Here is an 18,520-nt window from a genome sequence, read left to right as displayed (position 1 = left end):
AATAATATCAACTATCATATTTTTCGTTGATGATTTACTTTTTATGGTTGAAAATTTAACTATTAAATTGAAAATGTATGTCTTTTATTGGAAAATCAACTATTCGGTTGAAAGGTAACTTTTTTGTTGAAAATTCATATTTACGTTTTAAAAGTACAACTGTTTAGTCGAAAAATTTTTTTTTACTTGAAAATTGGAAATTCAGTTGAATTTTTTATGTTGATTCTTTTTGTAAACAATCTCACTTTCTTTTGTTTGAAAATTCCTCTTTTTCAGTTGAAATAAATTATTTTGATTAAAAATTCACGCATTTAAAGAAAAAATTTAATTTTTGTTGAAAATTTATGTTTTCTGTTTCATAATTCAACTATTTTATTGGAATGTGTTGTTTTTGGTTTGAAAATTCATGAATTTAGTGGATATTTTTTTCTTTCTTGGTTCAAAATTCGATTTTTCGTTTCAAGATTTATCTAGTTTGGTAAAAAATAGAATAAAAAAATTATTCTGATTTAATTGAGGGTTCAGCTACTTTGTTGAAAATTCTACAAATCTATCGAAAAGTGTTGTTTTTGGTTTAAAAACTCATCTATTTTGGTAAAGAAATTTCTATGGACGTTTCAGCAAATTTTTCGAAAGTTTAAAAAAAAAAGTTGTATGTATTTGTTTGTTTTTTTGTTGCTTAAAAATGGTAAAAAATTGAAATCTACTTGAAAACTATTTTTTTTGAAAATCAATTTTTTTGTTGAAAATCAATATTAGCGATTTTGAAAATGTATATTTTTCGTTAAAGATTCATCAGTTTTGGTAACATGATTCCTGTAGAGGGTTCAGCTCCTATGTTGAAAATTTTTCTTTTCTAGATAAAAATTAAACTGGATAAAGTTTAAATTTTATTTGAAAAATACAATGTTATTCACTTATCTAAATCTATTGTGTATTTTTTATTCACTTTAATTAACGCCTATTTCTTTTTAGATAAAGTTTTTAGGAATTATCATCAGTGGTATTTTGATATTATAATTATAACATTAAGAAAATGATAAAATTAACGTTTCAGGCAACTGGAAGTTATTTTACCTAGTAACTGTAACTAATTAAATTTTTTTGGTAAGTAACGTGACTGTAAATAGTTATTTGAAAAAAAGTAACTTGCCCAATACTAAATCGAATCTAATTTAATTATTCATTTTCGCGGTTATAATACGCTACTTTTTCACATATTTTTATATGCGATAAAAAATTTTTCGGTTTTTAATAAGTGTACTAGATAAAAATAAAAATCTATAGTACAAGAATTCTAGACACATTGCAGTTCAAGAAATGAGGGATGCAAAAAATGAATTTACTGGTTTATGTATTCACACTTGATGTGCAGCCGGCCTCCCGAGTCGGTGTGAGATCGTTTTTTGATCAACTAATGACGTAGCAGCAGCAAAGGATTTATATCGAGGAACGAAGCGTGAATCGCTTCATTTTTACACACCCTCCTTTAACGATACGAACAGAGCCCGTCCAGTAACGTAATAACAAGTTTCGGGAAATTTGTGAATTAAACATAATTAACATTTTCACCATTAATAATTCCATAAAAAATGACATATCAATCAAAAATTAATTAACAAATAAAAATGAAAATTAGTATAACCGTGTGTTTAACGGAGTGAATAGTGACTTTTATCAAGTGCGAGAGGAAAACCATCATCTCAGGAAGTGACTTTTATTTTTCCTTTCCTTAATTTTGGAATAACTGTTATCAGTTTTAATTGTTGATATGATAACAAGAGATTCTTATTTTATCTGAGAAAGTGTATTTCTGAATAAAAATAAATAAACCAGAACAAGGAGAGGGCAAACAAAATTCTACCGTGTGAAAGTGAATAATCGTAGCTTAATAGGGTTGCAACCAACTGGATCATCAAAAGAGAAAAAGTAAGTCCATTTTCTCGTAACAGGAGCTTCCTTGTTATAGCAATGCAATGTCTTATTTTTTATTTCAAATGCAGTTGAGCAATTTACTAAATTCTGCTACTTCCTGGTGGGGTAGTTGTTCACAATGACAAATTCACTTATTACTTTCTCAATTAATGTAGAAATTATGTCACAATATAAATGTAGTAATTCTATCTAAGCAATAATTCCACAAGCGCAAAGATTTGATTAAATCTCATATCTTAACTTGGCTTTGATATCACGAAGGATCGAATATTGGGAAAAGGAACCAAATGTGGATCGGGTTTTAGAAACAATTTGTGTTAAAACTTGAAAAATGTGTTTCTAAATAATAAAAAATTGGTCTATTTCGCACAAAATGTTAGGTTGATTCTTTAGTATAAAAAATACAAATTTCCGAATTTCAAAAAATTTTCATAAAAAATATTATCAGTTTGAGAATAGTTTTTCTCAATGTATGATTTTGATCTAGATTTGGATCCAGAATCCAAATGCGGATTAGGCTCAGAAAAAGTTCAAAACTCAGCGTATTATCAAACGGAGGATGTTTAAAGATAAGTTTGTACATTAAAAGTGATAATTTTTTATACTAATTATATCATTGATTATCCAGACAAGCTAATGGAATTGAAATGTGAATATATTAATAAATACTAAGAAATAATTAACTGCTTATTAATTAATTTCAAATAAATAATAAGTTAATGCATAATATTTGTGATGAAATTAAAATGTGAAAAATCGTACATTTTAATATTTCATAAATCTCTATTGCCCTATTATATCATTTTACAATAATTAGCACAATGATCGCTGCACCGTGAAATCTGGATAACTAGGAAATGACTAAGAATTTTGTAAGATCGGGAAACCCCGGGAAGTGACAGTGAATTTATTTTCTGATAGGGAATTTTATTATTTCAATGCATGATTGTATAATCTTTTGCTTTAACAATTTTGCGTTTTTAGGTATTCCTTTCTAAGCGTGCAAACTTAATTTAAAGATTTTTTTAATGCAATTTTAAAGATTTAAACAACTAAAAATTAAGAGCGTTTAAAATTAATTAATGATGTTTAAAACTTAACTGTAGTTTGAGTATTATAAACTGAACAATATTGATTCTACTAGACGCTTCTATTCAATTTTAAATCCTATTGAAATATTATTTTACTCTTAAATATTTCATTTTTAACCTATTCAACATCAAATTTTTTTTTCATTATTAAGCAATATTTAAATGGTTTTTTGGAATAAGCAATTATTATGAATTATATTATAGAAACTAAACAATTTAAAACTTAATTTCTTGAAGCATAAAGCCTTGAAACGATAAAAATGGCTTGGAATTCTTAAAATGGTATTATTTGGAACATTATAAAATGCATTGATCCATTCTTCAATTTAGAGTATTAAAAATGATAGTGTCGATTGATATTTTTTAACCATAAATTTTTTAACTGTTCAATTTATGACAAATTAAATTTAAGTGTGCAAAAACTTCCATTTTATACGTTTGAATTATTGACCATTTGAATTAAACATTTTTTAAGGTATAATTTTATAAGTTTAAAATCTGACCGAGTTCCACTTTGTGTGTTTCAATTTGCACTTCTGTTTTTGTAACTTTAAATGAAAAAATTTCAGATTTAGGAAATTTCTAATTTCGATGACCGTAAAAAAATTTCCAAACCAGGACAAAACTAAGAAATGACAGGGAATTTTTTTCTTTGATTAAAGCAGCCACCCGGATTATTAAAAAAATTGAAATTGTCTTTTTTTCTACTGCCTATTAATTATCTCTTTTTAAGTGGTTTCAAATATATATAGCTATAGTGAACCAAATTTAAAATTGTCAAAAGATGTTCTTTTTTTTTTAATTTAGTCATGTTTATTTTTTGCAGCAAATGTTTATCAAAAAAAAATTATTTGCATTCGTTTTGTTTAAAAACCACAACAATTTTACAAAATGTGTAAGTTCGTTAAAAACCTAATTAAATATCTGAAATTTTATACGTTTTAAAACATTTTGTGTAAGTTTCATATTTAAACCAAAAAGAGTCACTGAAATATGATTTGATTTTTTACTCAAAGTAATAACACCTAGCCTGGCCATTATTAGAAACGTCATAGTTTTTTGTTAAATATTAAAATAATATTTTTGTATGTATAATAATACTGAGACTTTCCGCAATTTAGATTGAAATGTACACTTTTCAGTCTAGCTAAACATTCTTTTAAAAAATCGGTTTTATAATCATATCAATTTACGGTGAAAAAATTAGTGATCCACATTTGGACTCTGATATGGATAAGGTTCACTTGTCCTCCTCATTAGCTTATAGTCAAAATTCCTCAATCGAGTTTTGTTAAATTCTTAACATTTGGAATATAAAAAATTCTAAATTTTAATGATTTATTTTTAATTGAATTTTGAGAGATCTTCAATTAAGTTTTTGTAGTAACTCTTATCTGAAAATTTTTATTGTATTTTTTCAGTTTCTAGTACTCGATCCTACAATACAGCAATTGAAATGATTATTTTTTTAATTTCAGAAGAAATTTTAAGGTTTCAAGTGGAGGAAACTACCAAAGAATTTTCATGACTTGTTGCCAAAGTTTACTGTTTAACAATAATAGGAATTTTACATTAAAATGGTATAGAAATTAATTATCTTTCTGATTTTCTATGTGAGTCCTATTATCTTTTCTTCAGAATTCATAAAGAATATTATTAGCGACAGTCTTGAGTCTAGATGCTATGCTAATTAAAAAAAAGTTATTTATCATTCCTAGAATAAAGCATTTCATTCGTTTCCTCTTAATTCAGTTGAAATAATGAGCCTATAATTTGTCACAGAACAAGTTTCTTTTTTTTAAGTATCTTCATAAGGTCACTTCACACATGGATTTTATTTTATTTTCTACTACAAGCAAATGCACACATTCGAAGCGCACGCGCACATACTTATTTTTTCTTTACTCTCATTAAACAAATAAAAAACGTAAAAAGTATTATTAATTTGCTTTAACATTAAGGGTTTACTAAAGTGTAAAAACAATAATTCATAATTTCAAATTAAAAGCGCTTTAAATTAAAAACAGAATAAGAACGATTTTTAATTGAAAACGTTCCGAATCAAACAATTTTAGATTAGATTAAATTTAAAAAAGGACAATATTTCGAATGAGATGAAAAGGAATTGAACTTGCATATTTTCTGAATAAAAGCATTTAAAATTGAATAGTTTGCAATTGAAAGTGTTTGAAATCGACACATTTTAAAGTAGAAGTTCTCAAAATTAAAAGATTGTATTCTGAAATTTCTTTAAATTGACCAATTTTGTTTTAAAAGTGTTTAAATTGCATTATTTCCAATTCAAAGGGTTTCAAATCAAACAATTTCATTTTGTATTAAAGAATCTCGAAGTTAAATGATTTCAAATTTCGAAAATAAGATAATTGCTAAATCTTTAAAATTGAAAAAGTTTTGATGAAAATATTGAAAATCGAATCATTTAAAATTTTAAAGAATTGAAATTGTACAATTTATAATTAGAAAAGTTGATAATTGAATATTTGAAAGTTTGAAATGCGTGAATTGAAATAATTTCTAATTCAAAACGATTAAAATTTCACCATCTGAAATTGAAAACTACATTAAACGTTTCAAACTGAAGGTTCATTATTCGCATTCAAATTTGAATATAAAGCTGAAATATTTCAGGGTGATTTCTAAAAACAAACACAAATTATTATGGTTATTTTTCAGCTTTCCAACATTTTTCCATGAAAGAATGAAGGACCCTATGTTAATTGTAGTAAAAATAACATTTTTTAAATTTATATTCAAATGGTTATAAATTGTTAAAGAGGAAATTATCTATTCAAAATTAGGCACATTCTTGTTTTTGAAGCAAAAAGACTATAATTCAAGACCTTAAAAATTAAGCTGTGTGTCTACAGTTCCGCATTCAAAACTATAAATATAAATTTAAATTATATCAATTTTAAAGATGATAAATATGATTAATAAGTATTATATCATGTTGTATCAAGTAACATGAAAAGTGAATGGATATATTGTTCTACTAAAAAAGTTGATTTCTGATAGAAAAAAAAAATCACTTGAAGCGTTAAAAATTAAAATTTTTCAAATCTCCCTTAAAAGTCAAAAAATTCTCAAAGTTCAATCTTGAAACTAAGTCGGAATGAATGATTAATTTTCGAATTTTGCATTACCATTTGAAAATTGTATTATTATAATCTAAGATGCACAATTTATAATTTGAAAATGAAGGGGAACAACTTTATCTTGAAGCAAATTTTATAAGACTTTAAACTGACCTATATGAACAAATAAACTATCACATTAACATAAAAGAAAAAGTTGCGAGACAAAGAACACCCAGAAAGTGACAGAAGCAAACATTTTTTTCCGGAAATAATACATTTATTACCAAACGTGACTTCATTCAAATCAAGAGTATAAATTTCCTGATTATTGTAACATTTTTTATGCCAGGATAAATAGTTCCGAAAATTAAGATTTTTTTAGTTATAAATTTTTTATTGTTTCACAGAATTCTTTTTTCGCTGAATTTCAAAATACAATTTGTAGAATGAAATTTTTTGTAGTTAAATTCTGAATAAAAGTGAAAAGACATTTATGACTCGTTACATGCATCATAAGATCGCGAAACTTTCTTTTTTCTTTGCTAAAAAGTGAATATCCTGTGAAATGTGATGCCTTTCTTGACAAAATATCTGCGTAGTTACATCTACGTAAACGCTAATGAAATTTTAAGATCTTGCATGGTATTAACTGGTCACTTGAAACACCAAGATTAATTTTCATTTTAACTTGACTTTCTTAAAGTAGTATATAGCATCGCAGAATTTTCTAAACCAAAAAGAACGCAATTGGTAAACAAGAATATAATTAATAATAATAATAAAAACAACGCGCGCGATTATTATTTTTTGGTCATGTGCAATTTTTAAATATGAATATAGAATTAGGCACTGGCTACGTATATCGAAATTTCACTAGCCGAATTTTTTCTATGCGCGCAGGCAATCCCATAAAATTAACAGTGATACCAAATTTGGACACTTTATAGTATCTATTATCTAAAGTAAGGAAAAAAAGCAAATGCAATATTTTTGATTTTTACTAAGTCGTAAGAAAGTTTTTCCGAAAATAAATACATTGAAAAGTTACTTTATTCAGCTATGAAATTTTTTAAAATAAATTGTTCAAAAGTGGTATTTTGCAACAATTTTCATATAGAAAAATTTGTACCAAATAAAAAAAATGGATTTTATTTTCGTTAAAACAGGGGCTACAACAAAAAATTGTTTTTAATCGTAAATCTTCTTTAAAACCTATGGCAATTGCATTTGAAAATCGTGAGCATAACTTTTAATTGTTGGAAATTATGTTATCTTTTTGGAAATCCAACTAATTTTTATTAAAAGTAGTTTATTGAAACTAGAAAATTTTTAAGAAAAAAATTAGCATAAAATGAAAAAAAAATGATTTGAAACTGTAAATCGTCTTGAAAACGGAATGATTTTGGTTTAAAATAATTGATTTCCCGGGGGAAAATGTAATATAACATCAAATTGTTCCAGAAATTTAAATCTCTTTTGAAATTATTGTCGATGTTTCCAGTAAAAAGGGCCAACCTAAATGAAACTTTTGCAAAGAAAATTTCTTTTAAAAATCGAAAGATTTTTTACGAAAAAAAAACGATTTTCGCTGTAAAACTCCAACATAAGCTAAAATATTCTCTCAAAATTAATTTCTTATAACAAAGAAATACTTTAAATAGTACCAGAAATTTTAAGGAAATTCGTTTATTATCATGAAACCTTTTAAAATTTTTTAAACAAATTCAGAATTTTATTTTAAATTCTTCAAAAATCTACCTTTTATTTTAAGTGTTTTGAAATAATTAAAAATTTTTTTATTATTTTGAATCTATTCAAAACTTCGAAATATCTTTTGAAATAATTGTAAGTTATCTGAAAATTTAAAAAATGCAAATAAAGAAAATATCATAACATTTTTATATCGACAAACCCTAAAATCAATCTTTGAAAATAAAACATAAATCATTTTAAATTTTTCCAGAAATTTTATTGTTGATTATTAAACTTAAATAATCGATAAATACATGTAACCTCATTCTTTTTATCCTTTTGTCATTTTCAAAATGTTTTTTGAAAAGTGAGGAACAGAATTTTGGCCTTTATTATTAAAAAATCATTTACATCAAACACGTAATATAATTTTAAGCAAGTAAAAGGACAATAATTTTATAAAATTGAAAAATGAAGTAAATGTTGAATCCGTTTAGCAAACAAAAATGCAAGCTAAATCATGCACTGTTTCTGATTTTCAAAGATGTATTTAAGTATCATGAAAAAACAAAAAATTTAGATAATTGTGATCAATGAAAAAGGTTAAATCAAGGTTAAGAAGTTTTTATATTATTTAAAATTTCCTGTACAGTGGGTATTAAAATCGAAATTCATAAGAAAAAAAATGATTCAGAAAAATTAAAATAATGTGCAGAAGGAAAGAAAAGTAATAAATTCTGTTTGATTTTCCGAAAACGCAAACAGAATATGCATCTTGGAAAAGGAATATTAGAAAATATATTAGTTACATCGCTTTTCCTCTGTTAAGAATATTTTTTTAACTCTTGATTGAAAATTGACTTTTAAATTTTTCACCAAACGGTTTTGATTATGTAATCACGGTACCAATTATGTAAGAAATGGAGGGTCTTGAAAAATAAATGAAAAACTATAATTTGCTGCATTTAATAAATTGTGAGGGAGCAAGAAACGGTTCTAGGATTCCGATTGCATATACGCACGAATGAAATTGTTTTAATTGCCAGATATTTCGCTTTGATTAAAAAAAACTCAGGTTAGAGCGGATACATAGTTGATCAACACATCTAGTGCGAACCTGAATTTGCAGTTGTTCCGTTCGCTCTTCAGCCTTGCTCAGTTGCCTACAAACCAGGAATTTTGCAACAGGATGTCAGTGGACCTTGCCTGCCGATGGAAGTCAAAACTTACTTGCAGACGTGCTATTATACATTTTTCCACTATACTTGATGTAATTTGCGATTATTTGCTAGAATCATAACTCGTTTCATGGACATCTTTTCTTCGCAGTAGTATTAACCAACTGCTAACCTCATGCAAAATTTTCCTTTTTCCCAAACATAAAAAATAATCGATAATGCATTTGATAATGTATTATGTATTATATTGTATTTTCTCACGACATATCTCGTGCTTTGCACTCGATTTTTCCACAATGCGAACTTTTCTATATTATGTTCAACTCTACTATATTAAATGTATTGTATTTATTTCGATACCTCGGCCTGGAAATGCTTATTCAGATAATGGATAATAAAGTAAAAATTAATTTTAATGATTACATTATTATTTGTTTCTTATTTTTCATTCAATTTGATTCTTAGCAATCCTGAAAAACGTATCATTTCAATTAATTTACATTATTGCAATTTCTAATATGCATTGTATATCACGTGCTTCTTTGTTTATTTTTTTTATATATATTTTTATAAAAAGAGTTAATAATAAATTTGTGCATATTTTTTAGATGAATGACTTTTGTCTTCATTTTTTTCATCTCTTGTGTCGTTTTTCCCCAAAATTTAATTTTGTAATCTTATTGGGTGAACAACGTTTGTCTATTAATTTGTTTTGGAATTTTGAGTCGTTTCTTCAAAATATAATCAAAAGTTTTTACCATTACAACGAAAACTGCACGTTCTATTAAAAAATGATTAATAATAAATTTGTAGATCTTTTTTGAATGCACAATTTTTGCTGATTTTTTTTCGTATCTTGTATAGTTTGAGCGCTGAATGGAATTGTTATTTTTTGATTATTTTTTGTGTCATCAAAATTTGGATGTTCAATTTTTCAATAAAATTTAAAAATTTGTTCTGATAATCTTTTAGGGCTTTCGAAAAACGTTTTTCTTTTCTTGACTTTTTCTCATATTATGCGTTATTTGGCCAAACATGCACATTTCCGTTTGTTTTTTTGGATTTTAAAATTGCTATAACTCTATAAATGTTCGTTTTGTCAAAAAAAGTTAGTAGGATAAATTATTTCAGTTTCCAAGTTTCAAAAATAGCCGTTTATACAATTTTCAAATATTGAAAAAAAAGTTTTCAAAAATTTTGAAAATGCTCTTATTTTTTGAATTTTTGTCTAAAATAGATGGTTTGCAAACTCAATCTTTCTTTTTGGTTCCTAATTATCTAAACCAAAGCAAAATCCAATAAGATTAGTCTTGCAATAGTTTTCTATTATTATTATTAATATAAAAAACTAAGAATTTAGATGATTACAGCCCGATACGTCAAAGCAATTTTTTGTTCTTAGGTTAATTTATTTTTCATTTTTAAAAAGAAAACCTTCGTATCGTACAGATACAAAAGAGTATTTTTAACAATGATCGTAAGCATATATAAAATACTTTTTTTTAAATTAAAAGTCACGTTGAAAATGTAGTGTAATTGGTTAATTAAAACTGATTAAAATTTACAATAATTGTTTGCAATATTTTTTTTACAGAATTTTCAAAATGTTTGGTGAAATTGTGAAAGAAATGTTCGTTTTTTCTGCTAGAATGTTTGTTCCTTGTCAAAGAAAGATTATTTTTAACGAGTGCCAAAAAGAACCGAATGGTTCCGATAATAAATTCAAAATTTTTTTATTAGTAGCAAATATATTCAATTTTTCTACAAGTAATGATATACTTGCAAGTTCTGTGGTATATTAAGGTCTTTGATCCGTCTTTGATCTAGGACAGGATATATACATAATAATTTAATTGTGCCAGAAAGGAGACTTTCAAACTTCCACATAACCTCAGTTTAATTGAGGACAACAGTTTTGTGGTTTCTTATGCATTAGTTAATAATTTACATTCTCGTGGTTAACTTAACAATTTTTGAGGTCAGTTAATTGCAACTAATGGTATTTCTATCAAAATTTAAAAGTCTAATACCTGATCATTTATTGCTTTAATTAGTTCCTAAATTAGTCATTTTAGCCCTACTGATTTGCAGAATTACTAAAATAATACTACATCCATTGCTTTTATCCAGCGGTTGGAGGTGTTATTGTTTTTCATTTAAAATTGTTAATATGTTATAAAAAAAGAATTTGACTTTAAAGAATATTTAGGAGATTTAAACAGTAATAGGGTCTGTTAGCACGTTCTTTTTTACCGAAAATGTTATTTTAAAGAAAAATGATTTGAATTTCGAAATTAAACTTACAATTTTGAAAGAATTATATTTTTGAACAAAAAGACAATGAATTGTCAATACATTGTAAAAAATATTATGAATTATTTCTTAAGTAAAGATATCAGTTTTCTTTTCTATTATTTCAGATGATAGATACTAATAAATATAAAAAGTTTATATTAATATAGAAGAATTTCTCGATTTTTTTACCTGTACCCCAACTTGTGCCATGCAATTTTTAAAAAACCTATAATTAATTTAAGTTAATAAAACTTAAATAATCTTTACGGGATTTCAATTACGAGATTTCAATTTTGCTTTGCTTTTGAATTTTTTAAGAAATAAAGTTCGTTAAATTCTAAAGAGCTGGATGCTCCGAACTTTTGTCTTCTCTATTTGTCTTCTCTATTTGTTTATTAATCATTTTTCCACTTAAACTATCGAAAAAATGACATTTTGTGCATAACAGTTTTTTCCGCTCTAATAACTTGTTATAAACAATTATTGTGGTAAAAGATTAAAATTTGAGATTTTTCAAATTATAATTCCCTTCAATCGGCAGAACAACTTTAGTTATTCCTTAAAACAATACATATTTAGTAATATTTGATAAAATATAAGAATTCGAATTTTCATAAATAAATTAGATAAACAAATTCAAAACGTTGACCCTTTCGCATAGACATTTTTTGTACTGAAAATGTTTTAAGATATTGAACGAATGACTGCCTGACACAAAAAAGACTTTTGAATTTGTTTATAAAAATTTAAACTTTTATATTATATTAAATATTAATAAATATTTATTATTTTAAGGAAAATCTGAAGTCGTTCTGATGATTGAATCAAATAATTATTTGAAAAACTCTTAAATTTTAATATTTTTCCACAAGAATTCTTCATAAAAATGGCTATTATAAACTTTTAAATTAGTTTTGTAAAAAAATGTCATTCCTACATTAATATGAAGCACTTTCAGCAAACAGTAAATTTTTTTTACCGATAATACAACTATTTGCTAATTTGTTCATAAAATTTGTTTATAAAAAATAAATGAAATAATGAACAAATTATTTGTATTCTTTGAGTCCCTAAGCATTCATTGAGAATAATATAAAGTTCACCTAATCAGTTATTAAAGCGTAAAAAATTGTGTAAGAAATTTCAGTTTTTCCATACATTGAGTGAAAAAATTATTAATAAACAAATAGAGGAGACAAAAGTTCGGAGCATCAAGCTCTTCAGAATATTATGAGATTTCATTTAACAAATTCAAAATCAGACAAAAATGGAAGGCTCTGGAAATTTTTGAACGAAAAAAGTGCATTTCCTCCCACTGTGCGGCGCCTGAAACTCGATGCAGACACACTTGCAGATTCTTAGTCATAACTCGGAGACCGGTGAAGATTTTCCAAGTTTTATGGGCTTAAATTAAATATAAGACCTTAGAGACTGAGTCCTGTAAATTTTAGATTGTTTTCACAATTTTCCTAGAGCATAATGCAAGTTTAAGCCGAGCTTTAAATTCAAGAAATGCTTAAATATTAAAAATAAATTTCTCACGTGATATATCCTCTTTAAAAAGTCAAAAATTTATGTATTTCCGATCGAGTTATCATCTTTCAAAGTCATCAGGAATTTTTAGTGGCGCCCGTATAGATAATTACCGAGGTAGTTTACGTTAATCCGCCGATCGACACAAATGATCATTAATTGTTTAAAAGTACATGGAAAATATGTTACTATTATGAAAATAAATTAAAAACTTTACACACATTCATTTATTTTCATTCATTATCTTTATCTGTGAAGCTGCAGTCTCATTTTATAATTTTTATTCTCTAGCATATACGATTTATTACACTACATGTTTTTTTAAACGTCAAAGATCATTCAGGCCATAAATATTTAAAGACTAATGTAGTAGAGTAGGTTTAAAACGGGTTTGAAATGGTGTTTTTTCCATTTTAATTTGGGGATTTTGCGTGAAACAAAAAGAGCAAGCTTTTTGTGATGCAATTGGAAATATCCATTGGAAATATACAAGTGTCAGCTTCAGCACACTATTCTTCTATTTAATGGCGTGACAAAATGACCGTCATCGTCTCTCCACAAGACAGATTATTCACTCGATATCTGTGTAAATCAGAATGACGCTAGAAACTGGAAAATGACGTGCTAATTTGCCTAAGTTGTTACTTTTAAAATGTTCGTAGAAAGTCAATAAAAACCTGAAATACAGATTGCATTTTTAAATTCTTTAGAATTGTTGGTCATCAAATAATAATAACAAAAAATTATTCTAATTTCATTTCCAGCAATCCATTTTCTTTTGTTTAACACAATTTCTTTCTGTTTAGTTTCTGATTTTGCCTGACCCTTTATATTCAAAAAAAGACTTTAAACTTTAACCCAAAAATTGTTGAAATTTCAATTAAACAGCTAAATTTTCAACAAAATAGTTAAATATTATGAAATTTCTACCAAAAAAGATGAACTTAAAAATCAAAAAGACATTTTTTCAACAAACGCAAATTTTTTGGTCAAAAAAGAAAAAAAGTTCATTCAAAATGTTGAACTTTGAATCAAAATGACGAATTTGCTCAAAACATTCTAATTTGCAGCCCGAAATTATAAATTTGTTAACACAAAAAATAATTTTTAACCGAGAAGTTGGAACAAAATAGTTAAATTTTCAACCAAAGAGATGAACCTTGACCCAAAGAATAAATTGTTTACTAAGTAACTTATCTTCTACCCAAGTTGTTGAATTTTTAATAAAATAGTAGAGATGAATCTTTTGCTAAAAACAAAGTTGAACAAAGCAGTTTATATTAAACATAAGTAGCTGAACTTTTAATAAAAAGTATCAATTTTAAGCCAAATAATATGACTTTTGTCAATAGAGATAAATTTTTAACTAAAATTGTGAATGTTCAACAACCGAAATTATTTTTGTACAAAATGGATGAACCTTTAACCAAGTAGTTTAATTTTTAACAAAGAAAGATGCATTTTCTAGGAATAATGTAATAGTAATTTAAACCACAAGCAAATAGTTTAATTTTGATCCAAAAAATAAATAAAGTTTCTACTAAACAACATGGATTTTTAACCAAAAAGAAGAATTAAAAAAACACTAAAATATAAATATTCAACAATACAGTTGAATTTTCAGCCGAAAATTATGACTTTTTAAAATATTATTGAATTTGGTATGGAATAATAAAATGGTTTAAAAGAATAATCGTCGGGAAAAAGCAATTGAAAAAAAAGAATCGGAACTAGAATTACAAGGCGAATAAATTTCTAACCAGAACTTTTTTTCAGGTTGTTCGCAAAACTACATTTCTTAAATTTCTTAATAAAATTGTATCCAGACCAATTTCTTATTTACTCGGACAATCAATATTTGAAGACGCTGATATTCCCTGACAAATAAATTTCATATCGCTTTCCTTGACAGCTACCCTGATTCAGTTTTTTTAAATTTCCTTGTCTAAAATGTGCAACTATGTATTTACTCTGAGCGTCACACTAATAAATAAGGTTTTTAACTTGGTGTTTGTTCGTTTATATTTTTTTCTTATGTATTGTTTCAACAGTCCAAGTTTGGCAACAATTGTTTAAAACTTTTCGCTTATTAAATTTAAGTTTTAATTTAACATTAATTTTTTTGGTTTATTTAAAAATATATATTTCGAATACTTACGAGTGAACTCCGAAGGCAAGAAAGTGAAGGTTAAGCAAGAGCAAGTCGACCAGTCGGTTCACATTAAATGAGAACAGGTGTTGGATCTTGGTTACCTGAGATAATCATTCAATCATTTTCTGAAACACAAGAATTTGTCGTATTACGTGAACAAAAGTAGTGCTTTACTTTCTCGTGATATAATTGGAAGATCGGCCGATTAGAAAGCTGGTTCTTTTTTAGTTATGGAATGCTTGAAGTTTAGCGTTTGGACTTTGGCATTTTGTTCAAACTTCAAGCGGGCAAATTATTACAGTTAATAAAATCCCTGCTGGGTCAGCATTTGCAAATTGTTTGAATATATAATACAATAGATTACCCAAAATACAATTTTTTTAAAGTTTTAATATTCTAGTATAGAAATAAATAAAAATTGAGATAATCCTATTGCAAAAAATAGGGATTTTCAAGATGTAAAAATGCATCGGATGTTTTGTATTGCCAGTGAGTATAAAAGGAATCTTAAAAATAAATATGAGCAGCTATGGAGATTGTCAGATAAATTTTTAAGTTTAGTATTCATTTGTATCAAATTTAAGCATGAAATATGTGAACGCTGCATAAGCGTACATAGCTGTCGAGTTTCAATTGAGCCAATTAAGGATATAGGTCATTTATTTATTAGTTATATATTTATTTATTGAATTCTTTCAGTTTACTATTACTATTAATTATTTAATTATTATGAAATTCATGAAATTCTTTTAATTCACAATGTTTTAATAACGAACACTTTCTAGTTCAAACACACTGATTATTGTGCTAATATTAAGTCTTTCAATTTAATATATTAAAACTTTAATTAACATTTTTTCATGTTTTAATTTAAGATAGATTAATTAATGGTTTTCTTTTGAGGTTGTCTAATTGAATTTTAAACAATTCGGTAGGGAGTATTTTCAATTAAAAACTGGCCAACTATTAAGGGTATGTAGTAGCGTATTTAAACAAATTAAATGATCAAAATAGTCTTAGTATTACAAAAAAGAATTTTAAAAAAGAGCCAGTTTAATAACATTTTTGCCTGCATTTTTTTATTAGAAAAGTTAATTTGGAGTACCTATAAAACATTTCGTGAAATACGGAAGTCGATAGGTGTATTCTACGGTTTAGAAATCAGTTCTTCAATTCCAAAATTTTCGTCCGTGAGATGGATACATAATTCGACATTCTTTAATCTCAAATAATATTTTAAGAATTACCTATTTATTGCATTTTTTAAACTATTTTTATTTGTAATTTTTAAAAAATTGTAATTTCAAGAACGAAAACCATCGAAAGTTAATTATTTTTTGTTAAAAAAAACTCGAAAAATATTTTTCAATATAAAAGTTCTCACATAAAATATATCACTATAAAGAATTGCTGAAATTGGTAAATTCACGAAATTTCAAAGTCCTGTAGTTTGTAAATGCTTGAAAGTAGTAAATGTCCGAAAAAACTTGTGGTGTCCAGTTCTGCCAAATTTTCGGGATGACTCGATGCAATCAAATTTTGAAAGATATTGAATTTTAAAAAATACATAAACATAAAAAATGTATTAAAAAAGGAAAAAAAATCTTTTCGAAATTTTCTTTTTTTTTCCTTTAATAATAATAATAATCTCGCCAAGATTCCCCCTCACTTTTTTTCTTTTTATTTAACAGATTATCGAACTTTAATAATTTTATAATAAATTTTGTTAGTAACTTTTTCAGCAATAGCTAATCAATTGAATAATAGAAAACTAAACCTTGTTCAAAATCAATTGATTTTACAATTTTGAATACTAATTATATTATTTCTTTTATAGATAGTTAAATACTGTAACAGAAATAAATTGGATATCACATATATTGTGTTATTATTCTATCTCAAAGCTTTAAAATGAAGTTTTTGTGTCAATTCTTTACAAAAATATTTGAAAAAATTTCATGTGTTTCAAGTTCCGATCTATTATTAAATATTTTCGAATAATAAATACTTTTTAAATATTCTTAACCTTATTTTTAAACTCAGCACAGGTGAAAAATTTATGTATAATTTATATATAGTGGACAAAACACTTATAGTTTTAATTTGTTCTACATAGGAAAGTTCATGAAAAAATGGGAAATATCATTGTCTTATCTACTATATATAAACTATATATAACTTTTTCACCTGGGGAACCTTGACTGAAAGCAGGGAATCCTGGAGGAAGAAGGACTAAAAATTTTACCATTCTATTTCTGGGTTTTAATTTATCTTTCAGCCGATGTGAATTCCAGTATTTGGTAGAAATGATTGTATTTTGTTGAAAATTCGTCTTTTTGCTTATAAGATTAATATTTTTTGTTAAAAATTTATCTTTTTGGTTAAGGATTAAACTATTTGGTCGAAAATTCGTGGTTTTTTGTTGAATTTAACTAGTTAAAAATTCGCTGTTTTGTGTTGTTGCAAATTAATTTTTGAACTTAAAGTTTTACTTTTATATTTTTAGTTTAAAAATATATTTTCTAAATTCAAAATTCGAAAATTTTGTTTACCACTCATTTTCTTGATTGAAAATTCATCTATTTGGTTGAAGATTTATTGTTTTAAATAATTTTTTGTTGGCTCAGTTTGTCTGGTGACCGAATCCATTTTAAATCATGCAAGTTAATCAGAAGTTTAAGTTCAAGTTCAAGTTCAAGTTCAAGATATGCTTGTCTATGAAGTATGTTTTTGTAAGGGGACAATCAGGAAACACGTATTTTTTCAAATTAACATAGCGATACCTAACACTTTCTTGAAATATTTTGGAATTTTCAATATACAATGAATTTTTTGCTAATTTTACTTTAAAAATCTTGCGCTTTTTGCAATTTATGAGATATGAAGATTTTTCTTGCTTCAGCTTTTCCAGTTTTCCACTCTTTTAAAATTCAAAACGAAAATTTTCAAATAATAAAGAATTTAAACATTATTTTGAACTTAAAGAAAGAGAACATTTTTTAATCAAAAAGAACTTTTTTCTGACATTTTTAGAACTAATAGGTACTGATATAGTCTACTGATTATGAATTTTCTGTTTATTTTTTTATTTTTCAGAAAAAAATGATTACAAAAATTAATAATTTGTTGTCTCCTGCAAAACAAAAAAATAAAAAACTGAAAATATATAGACAGTAGACTTAGATAGACAGTAAACCTTATAATTTTAAAAATGTCAAAAAAGGCAACGTTTGAAGAAAAAAATAATTTCTTCTCTCAAAAAACAAAAAACTAAAATAAAAATAAAGTATATGGTAAATAGAGTATATCAACACCTATTATTTATAAAATTTAAAATTTTCAGCAAAAAAAGTTGGGGTATTTGATGTTTAGTTCGTTTTTTAAAAATAAGAAATAACATTAGCATTTTGTTTTGCATTTTGAAAAAGTGCAAAAAATTAAATAAACCGAAATAAAGAAAAACTTTTGTGTCTCATTAACTAGGAAAATGGCGTAGTTCAAAAGTAAAATTTGCAAAAAACTCATCCTACTATTAAAATTTAAAAA

General features: G+C 25.5%; 1 protein-coding gene across 1 annotated transcript in view; it reads left to right on the top strand.

The window, feature by feature from the left end:
* Positions 1 to 1,495: 1,495 nt before the first annotated feature.
* LOC117168743 (scavenger receptor class B member 1) overlaps positions 1,496 to 18,520 on the top strand; it is a 160,619-nt gene continuing 143,594 nt past the window's right edge. Inside the window, exon 1 of the mRNA XM_033354477.1 lies at positions 1,496 to 1,929. The gene's annotated coding sequence lies outside the window, so the exon portion shown is untranslated. The remainder of the gene's footprint in view (positions 1,930 to 18,520) is intronic.

This window comes from Belonocnema kinseyi, chromosome 3, assembly GCF_010883055.1.
Source record: "Belonocnema kinseyi isolate 2016_QV_RU_SX_M_011 chromosome 3, B_treatae_v1, whole genome shotgun sequence".
NCBI lineage: Eukaryota > Metazoa > Arthropoda > Insecta > Hymenoptera > Cynipidae > Belonocnema > Belonocnema kinseyi.
This window is presented reverse-complemented; position numbering and strand designations above follow the sequence as displayed.